General features: G+C 39.4%; 1 long non-coding RNA gene across 37 annotated transcripts in view; it reads right to left on the bottom strand.

Annotated features, from left to right (window-relative positions):
• Nucleotides 1-14,641, bottom strand: part of LOC144293854 (uncharacterized) — a 441,703-nt gene that overhangs the window by 421,932 nt on the left and 5,130 nt on the right. For 31 of the 37 annotated variants that reach the window (XR_013361210.1, XR_013361209.1, XR_013361205.1 and 28 more), the window contains exons 2-3: nt 2,733-2,824; nt 332-424 (exon numbers count right to left, since the gene is read on the bottom strand). The exons of 2 other annotated variants lie outside the window; for them this stretch is intronic. This is a non-coding gene — a long non-coding RNA (uncharacterized LOC144293854). The remainder of the gene's footprint in view (nt 1-331; nt 425-2,732; nt 2,825-14,641) is intronic. 4 more of the 37 variants (XR_013361219.1, XR_013361218.1, XR_013361230.1 and 1 more) reach the window with 2 other exon arrangements.

The raw sequence follows: 14,641 nt of genomic DNA, 5'->3' as shown, positions 1-14,641 counted from the left end.
TGTCCTTCTCTTGGTCACTCATTCCACATTCACTATATGTCAGTGAAACTCTCTTCCCCAGTACTGCCAAGGTTACAGGTGACCCTCTGCCTCCCTTCCCCCTTCACCAGCCACTCCTGCGGTTTTGCCCTGAACATGATCATTAACGACAACTGTTTCAACTCTGCCAACTTAAACTCTAATACCCCATGAAAAACTATTATCAGACCATTTCCCAGTTTTCTCTTTTAAGGAAAACAAAAACAACTACTCTTTGGCCTCATTTAGAGTGCTAAGCCATGGATTCCTCGATTCTCTTCTAATCTATCCCCATCTGTTCTCACTATCTCACCTACTTGGGTGCTGCTCATTAAACCAGCATTTTCACCACTGTCTTCCACTGATCCAGCCAGAGAAGACAACACCTGAGAACAGGCAAGATTATCTGTGAATGAAGAAACACAAAAAGCAGTGAAGAGCCTTCTCTATAAAATTAATATAAGTAAAATAACACTTCTACTAGTGTTCACATCATCCAGATAATCATAGGATTTTCCCAGGTGCTGGCTAATATTTAATGACTAACAAGTCTGAACAAAAAGCACATCAGAGGCCTATGGGGAAACTCTACTTGGATTCACCTCCCAGTTGGATTTTGAGCAGTATTAGAACAGTAGAGCTTGGAAGATTCTATCCAGGAACAATTTAAATCTTTATTATCCAATAAATGTGTTTTTTTGTCAGCCCTATCTTGATGCCCTCTCAAAGAAATGTCATAATGTCTTCAGGGAATTATCCTCATTTCAACCTAACCCTCCATCCATCTTGTATCACTTTTCTTGTATCCATAATATAGAAATATATCTTAACATCAAACTATAAAAAGCCATTTATGTCCAATATTCTTGCCAAAATGTATTAATGGTAACAAATCACATCTCTGCAGGAAGCCTTGGCCATAACAGTTAGGCCTTACTATTGGGATAGCAGGCACCTTTTCCCTCTTCCTTCTCTGCACTGAGCCATGGCTCTCTAAAGCTGATACAAAGAACATTATGAGAACATGATTGTCAAAGTTTGCATCCAGTAGAGTTAGAAAAGTGGTTGCTAGGAGATTGCAAGGAAGAGTAGGAATGGAGGGCAAAAAAGCTAGAGGTGAGGACAAAGGGGGACTCAGCAGGGGATCAACAACCAAAGACAAAAATCTGAGCCAAATGCAGCAGACTCAGCCCAGTTACAGACCAGGGATTGCAGGGTCATGGGAAGAGTCCACTCAAAAGAACTCGATTGACAGAGTGAGGGGCTCTGGGTAAAAGAGACTCAGTGAGGCTTTCTGTTCACTGAGGCACGGGAAGGATAGGAATATGAGTCCAGTCCCAGGAAATAGGCTGGCAGGATCAAGGTATGAAGCATGACCCATCCACCTGGCAGACACATGAAGACAAGACTTTCTATCTAGCATCTGTGACCTGGGCACTCAAGCACAAGAGAACTTGGTAGGAATTACCCCCTCTCTGATGGAAGATGGCTACAGGGAGCCTGGCATCTCTGCCTCAGGTTTAAATGAGCCAAAATGTTGTAAGTCAAAAACTATTGATCTGCCAGTCTCCTTTTGAAAGGTGTGGCACTCAAACAGTTCTGATGATACATTTGGATAAAGGCTAATAATTCTTCATTCATTCATGGATCATTTATTGGAAACTAATGTGTGCTAAATGCAGAGCTAGATGCTGAGGAGACAAGGACAAATACCTTAACGTATAGGTATTTACAACTGCCTCCTGTCCTTTGACCAACACTCCTAGCTGCTTTAAGGAGCTCACAGATTAAACTTGTGGAGCTTTGTTGTGCTATCAGGAGAATGGGTAGAAGATAAAACTGGAAGAAGTCAAGGGAGACCATATAATAAAGAACTGAGCCACAGATCCCTCGAGGAGTAGAGAGCAGATATTTGGAGGAGAGGGGAATGGAGAGACAGAGAAAACACATGAATGAGGCTGGAGTTGAGGTGGTAAGAAAATTAGGAGCAGGTGGGTCACTGATCATTAAAGGCCAGAATAGCACAGGGAGAGAGAGAGAGAGAATATGCGTGTGTTTCTTTTTTTTTTTTTTAAAGATTTTATCTATTTATTCATGACAGTCACAGAGAGAGAGAGAGAGAGAGGCAGAGACACAGGCAGAGGGAGAAGCAGGCTCCATGCACCGGGAGCCCGATGTGGGATTCGATCCCGGGTCTCCAGGATCACGCCCTGGGCCAAAGGCAGGCGCCAAACCGCTGTGCCACCCAGGGATCCCTATGCGTGTGTTTCTAATTTCTGCCCACAGTGTCTTGGAGAATTTATAAACTTCTTTGTGATTGGAATTGTGTTTTACTCTTGGGTGCCACATGATAATAAAACTGCTTATAAGGTGACCCAACTTTTTGGGGGGAATTACAAAAGAAGACATGGTCCCTGCCCTCCAGGTACTCAGAGTCAAATGGGAGAACAGACATTTAAGATAAAATAACACAATATAACCTTGCAAGTGCTGTGTCATACATCTATATAGGGCATGGGGTGGCAAATGAGGGAGAGGCCACTTAGCTCAAGGACGGCCAGATGTTCTCTCCACTGGAGCTTAGGAGGGGATTCTTTTTTTAGCTCCCAAACCAATTACCAAGAGCACCCTATGCCTCAGTGCTGGACAAGAAGGGCAGAAAATCCAAATTCGCTCCTCAAACTGATCAGAATTCTGACCCCTCCAAGGCTCACCGGAGTATCAGGCTGCAGCCCACTTGGGCTGAGGGCTTCCTTTTTCTTTTGACTGAGAGCCCCCTGGGCAGGACGTATCTTCTTTTTCACTCCTGTAACACCGAAACAAAGGAGAACGTGCGTAGACTGAGGTGTTAGCATCAGAGAACTCAGTACCAAATCTTGTAAGCATGGAAGGGGAAACCGGGTGAATGCTAAATGGAGCCTGAAATTATATAAGTGAAACACAAAGTCAGTCCCAGAGCTGCGGCAATATTATGGCTGAGGTTTGCATTGAGTTCGCTACCCCCCAGGCTAAGGGAGGACTTAGAGTTTCCAGGCAGGGCTGAAGCAATCACTCCACTGGTTTGTGCCAGCCAAGTGACTCACTCTCAAACCTGTTTAATATGAAACAGCATTAGGAGACTGGATATAGCCTCAGGGAGATCAGCTGCTAACCAGCTCAGATTATAGCTGCAATCCCTCAAACGCAGCCACTTAAAGTGTCTCCACATGTCTTCCGTGGCACACAACACTGTGTAGGAAAGACACCGTCCTTGAGGTAGGAAGATCAACGTTGTGGTTTCCATTCTTTAGCAATTTGTCATGTGACTTGGGCCAGCCTCATCTGGAAAATGAGGCGGGTGCCTTGTCCATTAAATGGGGCAATACCTTCCCTCCCCACTCCCTGTGGTCATTTTGAGCACCGAATGAGAAATATGAAAATTAAGTGAGGATGAAAATGGCAGAAAGCTGTATGCCAGGTATTGCCATTATACACAGTATCATAAATCTCCTTTTATGCTTTCATTGGTACTACAGGGGATTTACTTAAATGGCAGGAATGAGGAAATAAACACAACAAGAATTTTGCTTCATACTTTAATATCAACAGCTTTGAAAACACCAATTTGGCCAGTTATTGTGGACTTTTGTCATCCAGGCAGTAAATTGGAGTCTTTTCAAGAAGATTAGAGCTCCCCTCATCAGTGTTATCTGAGGCTATCAATCAGACCATCTCTGGTATTTTCTAGTGAGAACTTTAAAGAGATCCCTGTTAGGGATATTTATCAAACTATTTCTCCCATTTGCAATTACAGGGATAAGAAAATAAATAAAAGGCTCTTTGTTTTTTTCTTTTCTGCCTTCTCCTCCTCTTGTCTTTTTTTTTTTTTTTAAGATTTTATTTATTTATTCATGAGAGACACAGAGAGAGAGGCAGAAGGAGAAGCACGCTCCACATAGGGGGCCCGACATGGGACTCGATCGTGGGTCTTCAGGATCACACCCTGGGCCAAAGGCAGCCACCAAACAGCTGAACCACCTGGGCTGCCCCTCCTCTTGTCTTTTTCCTCCTCCTCTTAATTTTTTTTTGTTCTGCTCCCATCTCTATCTCCCAAAGGAACTGTGTGAACTATGTGATGTGGGTAAGGTGAGTGAAGCACTTGCCTCAGATGAATATTCTAATTGGGCGCCAACAAAACTCAATAATAAAGATAAATATATATACATTTTAAAAAATATTTATTCATCTGAGACAGAAAGAACTCAGGTGCACAAGCAGGGGGAGGGGCAAAGGGAGGAGGAAAGGGAGAGGGGAGAGAGAGAGAGAGAGAGAGAACTCCCAGCAACTCCCCACAGAGCATTGGAGTCTAAAGCAGGGCTCCATCTCATGACCCTGAGATCATGACCTGAACTAAAACCAAGAGTGGGATGCTCCACTGACTAAGCCACCCAGATACACCAAGATAAATATATTTTAATGAATATTTTTAAAAACAAAATTAATGCCAAAAAGCCACGATGAGCAAAATATCAAAATTTTAAATAAAATCAGTAGCAGTGTCATGCCAAGACATACTGAAGCCTGAGGCAAGAAGAAAAATCAGTAATATTGATCCTATCTTTACTTAAAATTTGCTTTTTTTTTCATCATGGATTTTTGCCTTAATTTTGATGTATCATAGAGAGCAATTTTTTTCTTTCCGGGTGGCATCTAAAATTATAGTTTGCCTTAGCATGGATGGCATCCTAAGTTTGGTTAAATGCTTTCCATGTGATATGTAGAACAAGCATGACTCCTGGCAGTCAAACTCAATTTGGCTTTCTCTCCTGCCATTTCCAAACATGAATTCAGTGGAAGTCACCTTCCCTGCTCCAGAATGAAAGCTCTATGAATCTTGTGGCTTTTCTGCTCATTCTTAAATAATGGACAAGTCCCACAATCATTTTAAGTCACAAGCACCATCTCAGTTTAGCGATTACAGCACACAATCCCCTGAGATGATAAAAACTCACAACGTTTAGCGGTCAATCTGCCCCTCTGCCAGCCCAGGCTTGGCAGCTGGCAGCAAGAAAAGGGAGTAGGGCCTTCTGCTGTCAGCTCTCTCTACCTATTTTCCTTGCCTACTTAAAACCTACCATTTTATTCTCTCCCCACCTCATAAGGACTTGTCAGTGAAGAGAGGAAGGAAATACATCAGTTCTTACCTGACTGGGTGGCTTTACATTCTCTGGGCCAGGATGATGGTTAACAGGGACCCTTTCTCCCTGGGTCATCTTCATTGGCTCATCAGGGCTTCTTCCTACCTTCAGGTTTCTGGACTGTTCCATTTGGATGGTGGGTACATGAATGTTTATCATTAACTCTACTTTTCTGTATGCTTTATATATTCTAAATTTTCTTAATTTTTCTTTTAAAGAAAGAACTGTGGAATGCCTGGGTGGCTTGGCAATTGAATGTCTGCCTTTGGCTGAGGGCATGATCCCAGGGTCCGGGTATCGAGTCCCGCATCAGGCTCCCTGCCAAGAGCCTGCTTCTCCTTCTGCCTGTGTCTCTGCCTCTCTCTGTGTGTCTCTCATGAACAAATAAATACAATAAAAATAAATAAAAATCTTTTAAAAAATAAGAAAAGAACAGTAAGAGAAAATAAGGGGGGAAGAATCCTAACTACATGAAAACAATCTTTGCTGGATAGAAACCTCTTACTACTCTCTCTCTCTCTCCTTTTTTCACACACACACACACACATACACTCATTTTACTACCAGCCATTCCTGTTCCCCTGGCCTTCATTTTTATCACCTCTATAGACCTATAAAAATAAAAGTTTGTCTAGATGAAGATAAACTTCCTTGCCCTGTCACATGCTAGTTTATTTCTCACTCCTTCTGAATAAGCAGAACAATCTCCCACTGGTTTCTAATTTCTTCAAGAATAAATGGCCCTGGCCACAATCCAGTCCACTCCCAGTCCCCTGGGAACTCTTCAAGAGAACTAGAACATCTCTGCCCTCGACCTCTAAGGCAGAAATCAACAAGAGTCCCAGGGCAAGAAAGGCACTGTAAAAACAGCAGTGCCATCAAAGGCAGAAAACACTTCTTGTACTCTCCACTGAGAGTCCTACTCTACTGCCTGTCTCCAGGCATTGGAACTGAAAAGAGAAGAATGTTGCAGAGTCTTACCAGTTGTCCCCACTTTAGTAAAATAATTGCCTTCATTGTTTAGCTTCACAATGCTGGCAATATACTGTTTATATCCTGGAGCGCTCATTTTCCATACTGAGTCTTCAATATTTTGCTTTACTGGTAATATTTAAATGTGTAGTTCTACTTTGCCTTCAAGGATCTATAGAGGTTGGAACAGGAAAACACTGTAAATTCTCACTCATTCCAAAGGGCCTGCCCAGATTCAGGATATCTGAAGCAAAACACTTTCCAACATGACACGTTTCAGGATCACAAGGAAGAGAAAACAGCTTGCTGTGGGCAGATATTGCAGATAAATCCACAAAACCAATGCAGAGTCCACACCCTCTGGGACTAAGGCTGGTTTTCACAGTTGGGGAGTTGCTTGCAACAGCTGGCTGGGCCTGGGAGGCAAAGCTTTGAGGGTGGAAGTGACAGAAGGGGGATGGGCCAAGTGACAGGCATCCGTTCAGGGAGTCAAGTCTGTACTTACCAATTTTCCTCACTCCCTTCAATCTCCTTCTAATATTCGTCCCAGAGGGATTAATAAAAATGAACAGAAAATGCTCATAGATGAGACAAGTTTTAAAAAATGCGAAAAGCGTGAAGAATCTCAGTACAGGAATGGAATTCTATTACGCCATAAACTCAGATGGAGGGGGGAAAAATCGCATCTTTATTTTCACTAACCTGTAACTGAAAATGTAGCATTTCCCTCCATTATAAATGGAGGCAATAAACCACAGCAGTCTTAGCAGAACTGATGACTTTGTCACTAGTAGAATTTATAGATATTTTCAATTAGTGAATCTTTACAGTTGTTGCAAATACCTTGAAATATCATTTTTGTTCATCATTGCTGTGAAATTATGAAAGTAATTAAATTTGTTGCATGACCTTTATGTTTAATCTGTTAACAAAGAAGCATATATAAATATACTACATATTTCTTTTAATATTTTGATAACTATATTTCAATAATTGGTTTCCTTTTTGATCCTATGTATTTTATGAAATAGATTTTAGGACATTATTCTAAGAATAATTCTAGATCCATAGGCTTCATCAGACTGCCGAAGGAGTCTATGGAGGCAAAAACATTAAGAACTCTTTTATTAGGCAGTTGCAGACTAGTTGCCAGTGGGGGTGGGGGGTGGGGGAGGAGTGTGGTGGAGGTATGCAGAATGCCATCAACTCAGATCCAAAAATGTTTGAAAAAAGGTTTTGGGGGAAAAAAGAGGGAGAGGGGTCAAAATATAACTTTAGGTATGCCTAGGGACTGTGCAATTCACAAGGTAATGAAACAAGTTAAATTCCAGGCAAAAGGCATGTATTTAGGAATTCTCTTGGTAAAAGGCCCAGTGATATAAGAAGGGATCCAACTTGGCAAAGTGTAGTTCGGGAGGAGTAATTCTGGATGGTGACCTTAGATTCAGGGACCAAGGCCCTAACCTCTAACAAATAACTCAAGTCTGTAAATATATAATAGTCTCACATCTTCTCCAAGTAACTGTTAACTCCATTGGGTAAACATTCTTTCCACTCTGGGAAGGAACCTAGAAATGAACGTAATAGAAGCTTTTATAACCAATTTTCACTTAAATTATTAAGTTAAATAACCTTCGCCATTCCTTCTATAAAATCTACCAACTGACCCTGAGGCACACTGAACACTTGCAGCCAGTGGCGTATTCTCAAAACTCAATAATAAGAAAACAAACAGCTCAATTAAAAATAGAGCAAAACCTATGTATGTATATATGTATGTATGTATGTATGTATTTTAAATGTGGGCTCCATGCCCAGGGCTTGAACTCACAACCCTGAGATCAAGGCCTGAGTTGAGATCAAGTGTTGGATGATTCACCAATGGAGCCACTCTGGGGCCCCTAAACCAATCCAATTATTAAGGCCCACTTTATAGCTATCTCTCTGACAATACCACACAGTAATCAAAACACTGTGTTATTGGCAAGGAATAGCCAAACGGATCAAATGAACAGAACAGAGAATTCAGAAACAGAGTCATACAAATATGCCCAAACGATTTTTTTAAAATAGACTTATTTTTAAGAAGAGTTTTTGATTTGTAGAAAAATTAAACAGATAGTACAAAAAGTTCCCATGTACTGCACCCAGGATCCCTCATTATTAACATCTTATATTAGTATAGTACATCTATACAATTAAGCAGTAAATATTGATACATCATAATTAGCTAATAGTCATAGTGTATTCAGATTCCCTTTGTGTTTAGTTTTCATGTCTCAGGCTCTTCTTGCCTGTGACAATTTCTCAGACTTTCCTTGTTTTTGTGATCTTGACAGCTTCGAGGAGGAGTACTGGTCATATATTTTGTAGGATGCTCCCCTTTTGGAATGTGTCTGATGTTTTTCTCATGGTAAGACTGGAATGATGGGTTATTGGAAGGAGGATTACAGAAGTAAAGTGCCATTTTTATCACATCATATTAAGAGTCAATATTTATTAACATGATTTATGATTTTGATGTTGAGTTGGGCTGAGGTAGTTTTTGTCAGATTTCTCTATTATAAAGGTACTTTCCCCCTATTTTCAGTCTTTGGAAGAAAGTCACTATGCACAGCCCACACCTAAAGAGTAGGGATTTATGTTCCTCTCCTTGAGGACAAAATATCTGCATCAATCATTTGGCATTCTGAGTGGGAGATTTGTCTATTCTCTCCATTTATTATTATTCAATCATTTATCTCAGTATGGGTTCATAGTTTATTTGTTCCCTGAGCTATAATCTAATTCTACTTTTTTTTAAATCAAATTATTCTAACCTTAGTCATTAGGCACCCTAGTGCCTAGTCAGGTTCTATGTACCTTTGATATACCCCCAATCCATGTGTTTTTGGTTTTTCTTTAATCACTTCCTTACTTTCTGATATTACAAAATGCTTCTGAATCATCTATATATCTTCTTCCCTAGTTCTAGAATAAATCATTTCTCTAAGGAGCCCTATTCCTTTTACTAGAGAATGGTATTAGAAAACACAATCTGCTCTAAACATTGGCGTGCAAGTGTCTCAGTCTTTCACTGCATCTGTATCTTTGGGGTAAATCCCCAGCAGTGCAACTGCTGGGTCGTAGGGTAGCTCTATTTTTAACTCTTTAAGGAATGTCCACAATAGCCAAACTGTGGAAGGAATCTCGGCGTCCATCGAAAGATGAATGGATAAAGAAGATGTGACGTGATACACACACACATACACACACACACACAATGGAATATTACTCAGCCATTAGAAATGATGAATACCCACCATTTGCTTCAATAAGGATAGAACTGAAGGGTATTATGCTGAGTGAAGTAAGTCAATCAGAGAAGGACAAACACTTTATATTTTCATTCATACGGGAAATATAAAAAATAGTGAAAGAGATTATAGAGGAAAGGAGAGAAAATGAGTGGGAAATATCAGAGAGGGTGACAGAACATGAGAGACTCCTAACTCTTGGAAACGAACAATGGGTAGTGGAAGGGGAGGTGGGCGGGGACATGGGGTGAATGGGTGACGGGCACTGAGGGGGGCACTTGACAGGATGAGCACTGGGTATTATACTATATGTTGGCAAATCAAACTCCAATAAAAAAAAATAAACAGAAAGAAAGAAAGAAACAAACAAACAAATAATCTGGGTATCAGGTGCACTGTTTGCTATTGGATGATCAACCGATTTTTTTTTTTTTTTAATTTATGATAGGCACACAGTGAGAGAGAGAGAGGCAGAGACACAGGCAGAGGGAGAAGCAGGCTCCATGCACCGGGAGCCCGACGTGGGATTCGATCCCGGGTCTCCAGGATCGCGCCCTGGGCCAAAGGCAGGCGCCAAACCGCTGCGCCACCCAGGGATCCCGATCAACTGATTTTTGACAAACACCAAAAGCTAGTCAATAGAGGAAGGATAACCATTTCAACAAATGGTGCTGCAGCAACTGGACATCCAAAGGCAAAGAAAGAAAAGGAAGGAAGGAAGGGGGGAGGAAAGGAAAGAGGGAGGGAGGGAGGAAGAACGAAAGGAAGGATATCAACATAAACCTCATGTATTTTTGTAAAAGATTAACTCAAATGAATCATGGATGTAATGTAAAATGTAAACCTGTAAAAGTTTTGAAAAAAAATAGTAGAAAAATCTTCAGAATCCAGGACTAGGCAAATAGTTCTTTGACTTAACACCAAAACATGACCCATAAAAGGAAAAATTGATAAACTGGACCTCATCAAAATTAGGAACTTTTGCTTTGCAAAAACTCTGTTAAGAGAATGAAAACACAAACTATCAGAGAGTGGGAGAAAAAATACTTGCAAACCACATATCTGATGAAAGACTAGTGTCTAGAATATATAAAGAAATCTCAAACCCAGCAGGACAAAACAACGAATCTAATTAGAAAATGGGCCAAAGACATGAACAGACATTTCACCCAAAGAATATAATGTGACATAAAAGCACATGAAAAGATGTTCAATGTTATTAAACATTAGAGAAATGAAAATTTAAACATCAATGACATAACTTTCAGATAAATGAAAAATATATTCACACAAAAACCTGTATACAAATGTTTCTTGTAGCTTTTTTTCATGATGGTCCAAACTGGAAACAATCTAGATATCCTTCAACGGGTGAATAGTCAAATAAACTGTGGTATATCCATAACATGGGAATAGTACTCAGCAATACAAAGGAACAAACTAATGACACACACCACTTGGATAAATCTCCAGACAATTATTCAGAGATCAGTGGCTTCTGGGAGCTAGGGCTGGTGGAAAGGCATGGAGGAGTTGAGTACAAAGGAGTAGCACAAGGGAATTTGGGGAGGTGATAGAAATCTATGTTGATCATGGTAGTGGAAGTTATATGTCTGCAAAGTGTTTGTAAAACTCACAGGACTGTATACTCTATACCCAAAGGAGTATATTTTATTGTATGTAAGTTATAACTTAATTTTTAAAAACATGAAAAATGAAGAAGCTTTTAAAACCAAGTCCCACTTAGTTCAATTACTAGATTAACCAACATTCCCCATTCCCTCTGTAAAATATCCAGTTGGTACCTAGGACACTTATAGCTGAGCACTTACAGCTAGTTCCTCTCAGGTATTTTGACATTTTCTGCTCCTACTAGCTGAGCACAACACATACCAAGAATCAGTTGCATTTGTTTCCAAATCTACAGACGTTAGCTGTGTTTGCTATTATAATGACCTAATATAATTAAACATGACAAAAGATTATGAAATCTAAATGAAGAAAGGAAGGGTTATTGTTTCTATTAAAATTAGGATGAATGCTTTAGGAAGACTAGCTAATGACAACTTACTAAAAAAAACTCTTTTAAAAAATATTTATTTATTTTAGAGAGAGAGGGAAAGGGAGAGAGAGAATCTAAAGAAGACTCCCCACTGAGCACAGAGCTGGACTCAGGGCTTCATCTCATGACCCATGAGATGATGACTTTAGCCAAAATCACAAGTTGGACACTTAACTTACTGAGCTATCCAGGTGCTCCTAAAAAAAATTCTTAAACTGAAAGTTTAAGTTAATAAAAGATTGCAAGGAAATGAATAATCTAAAAATCAATCCACATTTACATTGCTTTCCAAGTGGCTTAAAGATTTTGCTCCATTTTAACATTCCAAACTAGAAATGGAGGATATTAAATGAGAGTGGTTTATGCAACAAAAATGTCTTGAAACTCTAATTAATAGATTCATACTCAAAGAAATGGTATAGAAAATGAGGTGTATATCTACACATTCTAAACTAAACATTTATATTTTCTAAACATTAAACTTGGGACGCCTGGGTAGCTCAGTGGTTGAGCGTCTGCCTTCAGCTCAGGGCGTGATCCTGGAGTCCCAGGATCTGAGTCCCACATTGTGCTCCCTGCATGGAGCCTGCTTCTCCCTCTGCCTATGCCTCTGCTTCTCTCTCTGTGTGTCTCTCATGAATAAATAAATAAATAATCTTTTAAAAAATAAACATTAAACTTAAAATATTGGACTGTGTATGAATTATTACTTATGATTCCTCACGATTGCTGAATTTTTTACCAGCCAATCTTATAGTCTCCAAATAAGAGTGAAGAAGTGACTCAAATCTGAGATTTAACACCTTTTGTGTTGAGTCCTAGAATAAGTTATTTTTTAATCCCTTTGGCAATTTGGATGTATTTCATTTGACAGGTGACGTACTTGAAATGTTGAATTTAGATTGTGATTTTAATTTCAAATGTTTAAAGGGATTTAATTGATAGTCATTGGGGATTTAAATTTGAGACATGTAAAAGTTGAATTGATTATGTTTATAAACTGTTCGAATTTTTCAGAGAATCTGAAGTATTAAATCTATAACCTCTGAGTTATAAGGTTTGTAAACAGAGTGTAAGTACTTAAAAATATTGGTTTATTAGAATTGTAAGCTTGCTTTTTGAATGTTTGAAGTGCTTTAAAGAATCAAATATATTACATTTGTAGCTGTAGTTAGAAAAATCTAAGAATTTAACCAAGTTAATAATACACATTTAGGGAACTTAACCTACCATATTTATGAGCTAATTTTAAGTTATAATAGAACAGGTTCATAAATAAAACTATAAAGAAAGTTTAAAGTTAAACCTAAAGGTCTAAGAAAAACTAGATTTGAAAACTGGATACCCTTTGTCCTTCTGGGTGGCTCAGTCGGTTAAGCATCTACCTTCGCTCAGGTCATGATCCCAGGCTCCTGGGATCAAACCCCACATCCACCTCTCTGCTCAGAAGGGAGCCTTGTTCTCCCTCTCCCTCTGCCTGCCACTCCCCCTGCTTGTGCGCGCTCTCTCTCTCTCTCTGTCAAATAAATACAAAATAAAATCTTAAAAAAGAAAACTAGATACCTTTGATAAATTTGACATTTGTTAAATAAGAGTAGCTTTACATGTTTTCAGGGCTTTTTCTTTCTATATACAAAAGCTTGCCTTGTACGTTAAAAAACTCAAATGATAAAATAAAGAATTAACTTCTCCCACATTCTTGTTCTCCCAAAAACGAGCTCATTAACATTCAAGCAAAGAAAATCAAACACTTTAAACACAGAGTTACCATATAACCCTGTAATTCCACGGCTAGATATATAACCAAGAGAAATAAAGGCATATATCCATATAAAGACTTAGACGTGGATATTCATAGTAGCCTTATTTGTGATAGCAAACCTGGAAGCAACCCTGATGGCCATTAGGAGGTAAATGAATAAATGAACTATAGTATGGCCATATGATGAAACATTCTTCAGCAATAAAAAGGAATAAAGTACTGAGACACAGATCAGTACAATATGAACAAACCCTGACAATATTATGCCACATATATAAAAGAAGCCAGATACAAAAGGCACATGTTATGATTGTTTCTTTTTTTTTTTTTTTAAAGATTTTATTTATTTATTTATTCATGAGAAACACAGAGAGAGGCAGAGACATGGGCAGAGGCAGGCTTCCCACAGGGAGCCTGATGCAGGACTCCATCCCAAGACTCTGGGATCATCACCTGAGCCAAAGGCAGATGCTCAACCACTGAGCCACCTAGATGCACCTATGACTCTATTTCTATGAAATGTCCAGAATACTTATCAATACGGAAAGTAGATCAGTTTCGTTGCCTATGGCCAGAAGGAAGGACTGGTACAAATGAGAGTGACTTAACAGTATGGAGTTTCTTTTGGGGTTGATAAAAATGTTCTAAAATTAATTTTGGTGACGATTGTATATCTCTGTGGATATACCAAAAACCATTGAATTGTACATTTTAAATAGGTGAACTATATGGTATGTAAATTAGGTCTTAAAAGAAGCTGCTACAGGAAGGTAGAAGAGAAGGGAAGGAGGAAGGGAGAGAGGGAGGAGAAAACAAAAAGAAAAGAAAGAAAATCAAACACAAACTTCAGACTTCTCAGATTTCCCAGAATAACCACATTACCCCTATGGGGAAACAGGGATTTCTGGAGTCTCTTGCACAGATATCCAATGATGTTATTCTGTTGTGGGTGTCCTGCTTCTTCACATTGTGCTCTTATTAATTAAAATCTTGTATGGTGCATCTGAGTGAGCCTAGGTCACATACTGTTTCCTAGCTACAAAGGATGTGGGAAAAGTGGGTTCTGGCTTCCACCTTGAAAGTCAAGTCAGGACTCCTAACAGTAGAGATTCCCCAAATAAAGGAAAGCTATGCAACAGGTGCTAGGAAACTATAAGACTATGACACACTGTTCACTACATTCAGCCATATGTGGAGAGTGAATTAAAGGGGACAAGATGTGAGGCAGAGAGACCAGTTAGGTGGCTAGTACATGCCCACAAAGAGACATGGTGATCACCTGAACTAGTGATAACTGACAAAACAGTAATAGAGGCAGAGAGGAGCAAACAGATTTGAGAATCAATTTGAAAGA

This window comes from Canis aureus, chromosome 22 (genome assembly GCF_053574225.1).
Source record: "Canis aureus isolate CA01 chromosome 22, VMU_Caureus_v.1.0, whole genome shotgun sequence".
Classification (NCBI taxonomy): domain Eukaryota; kingdom Metazoa; phylum Chordata; class Mammalia; order Carnivora; family Canidae; genus Canis; species Canis aureus.
This window is presented reverse-complemented; position numbering and strand designations above follow the sequence as displayed.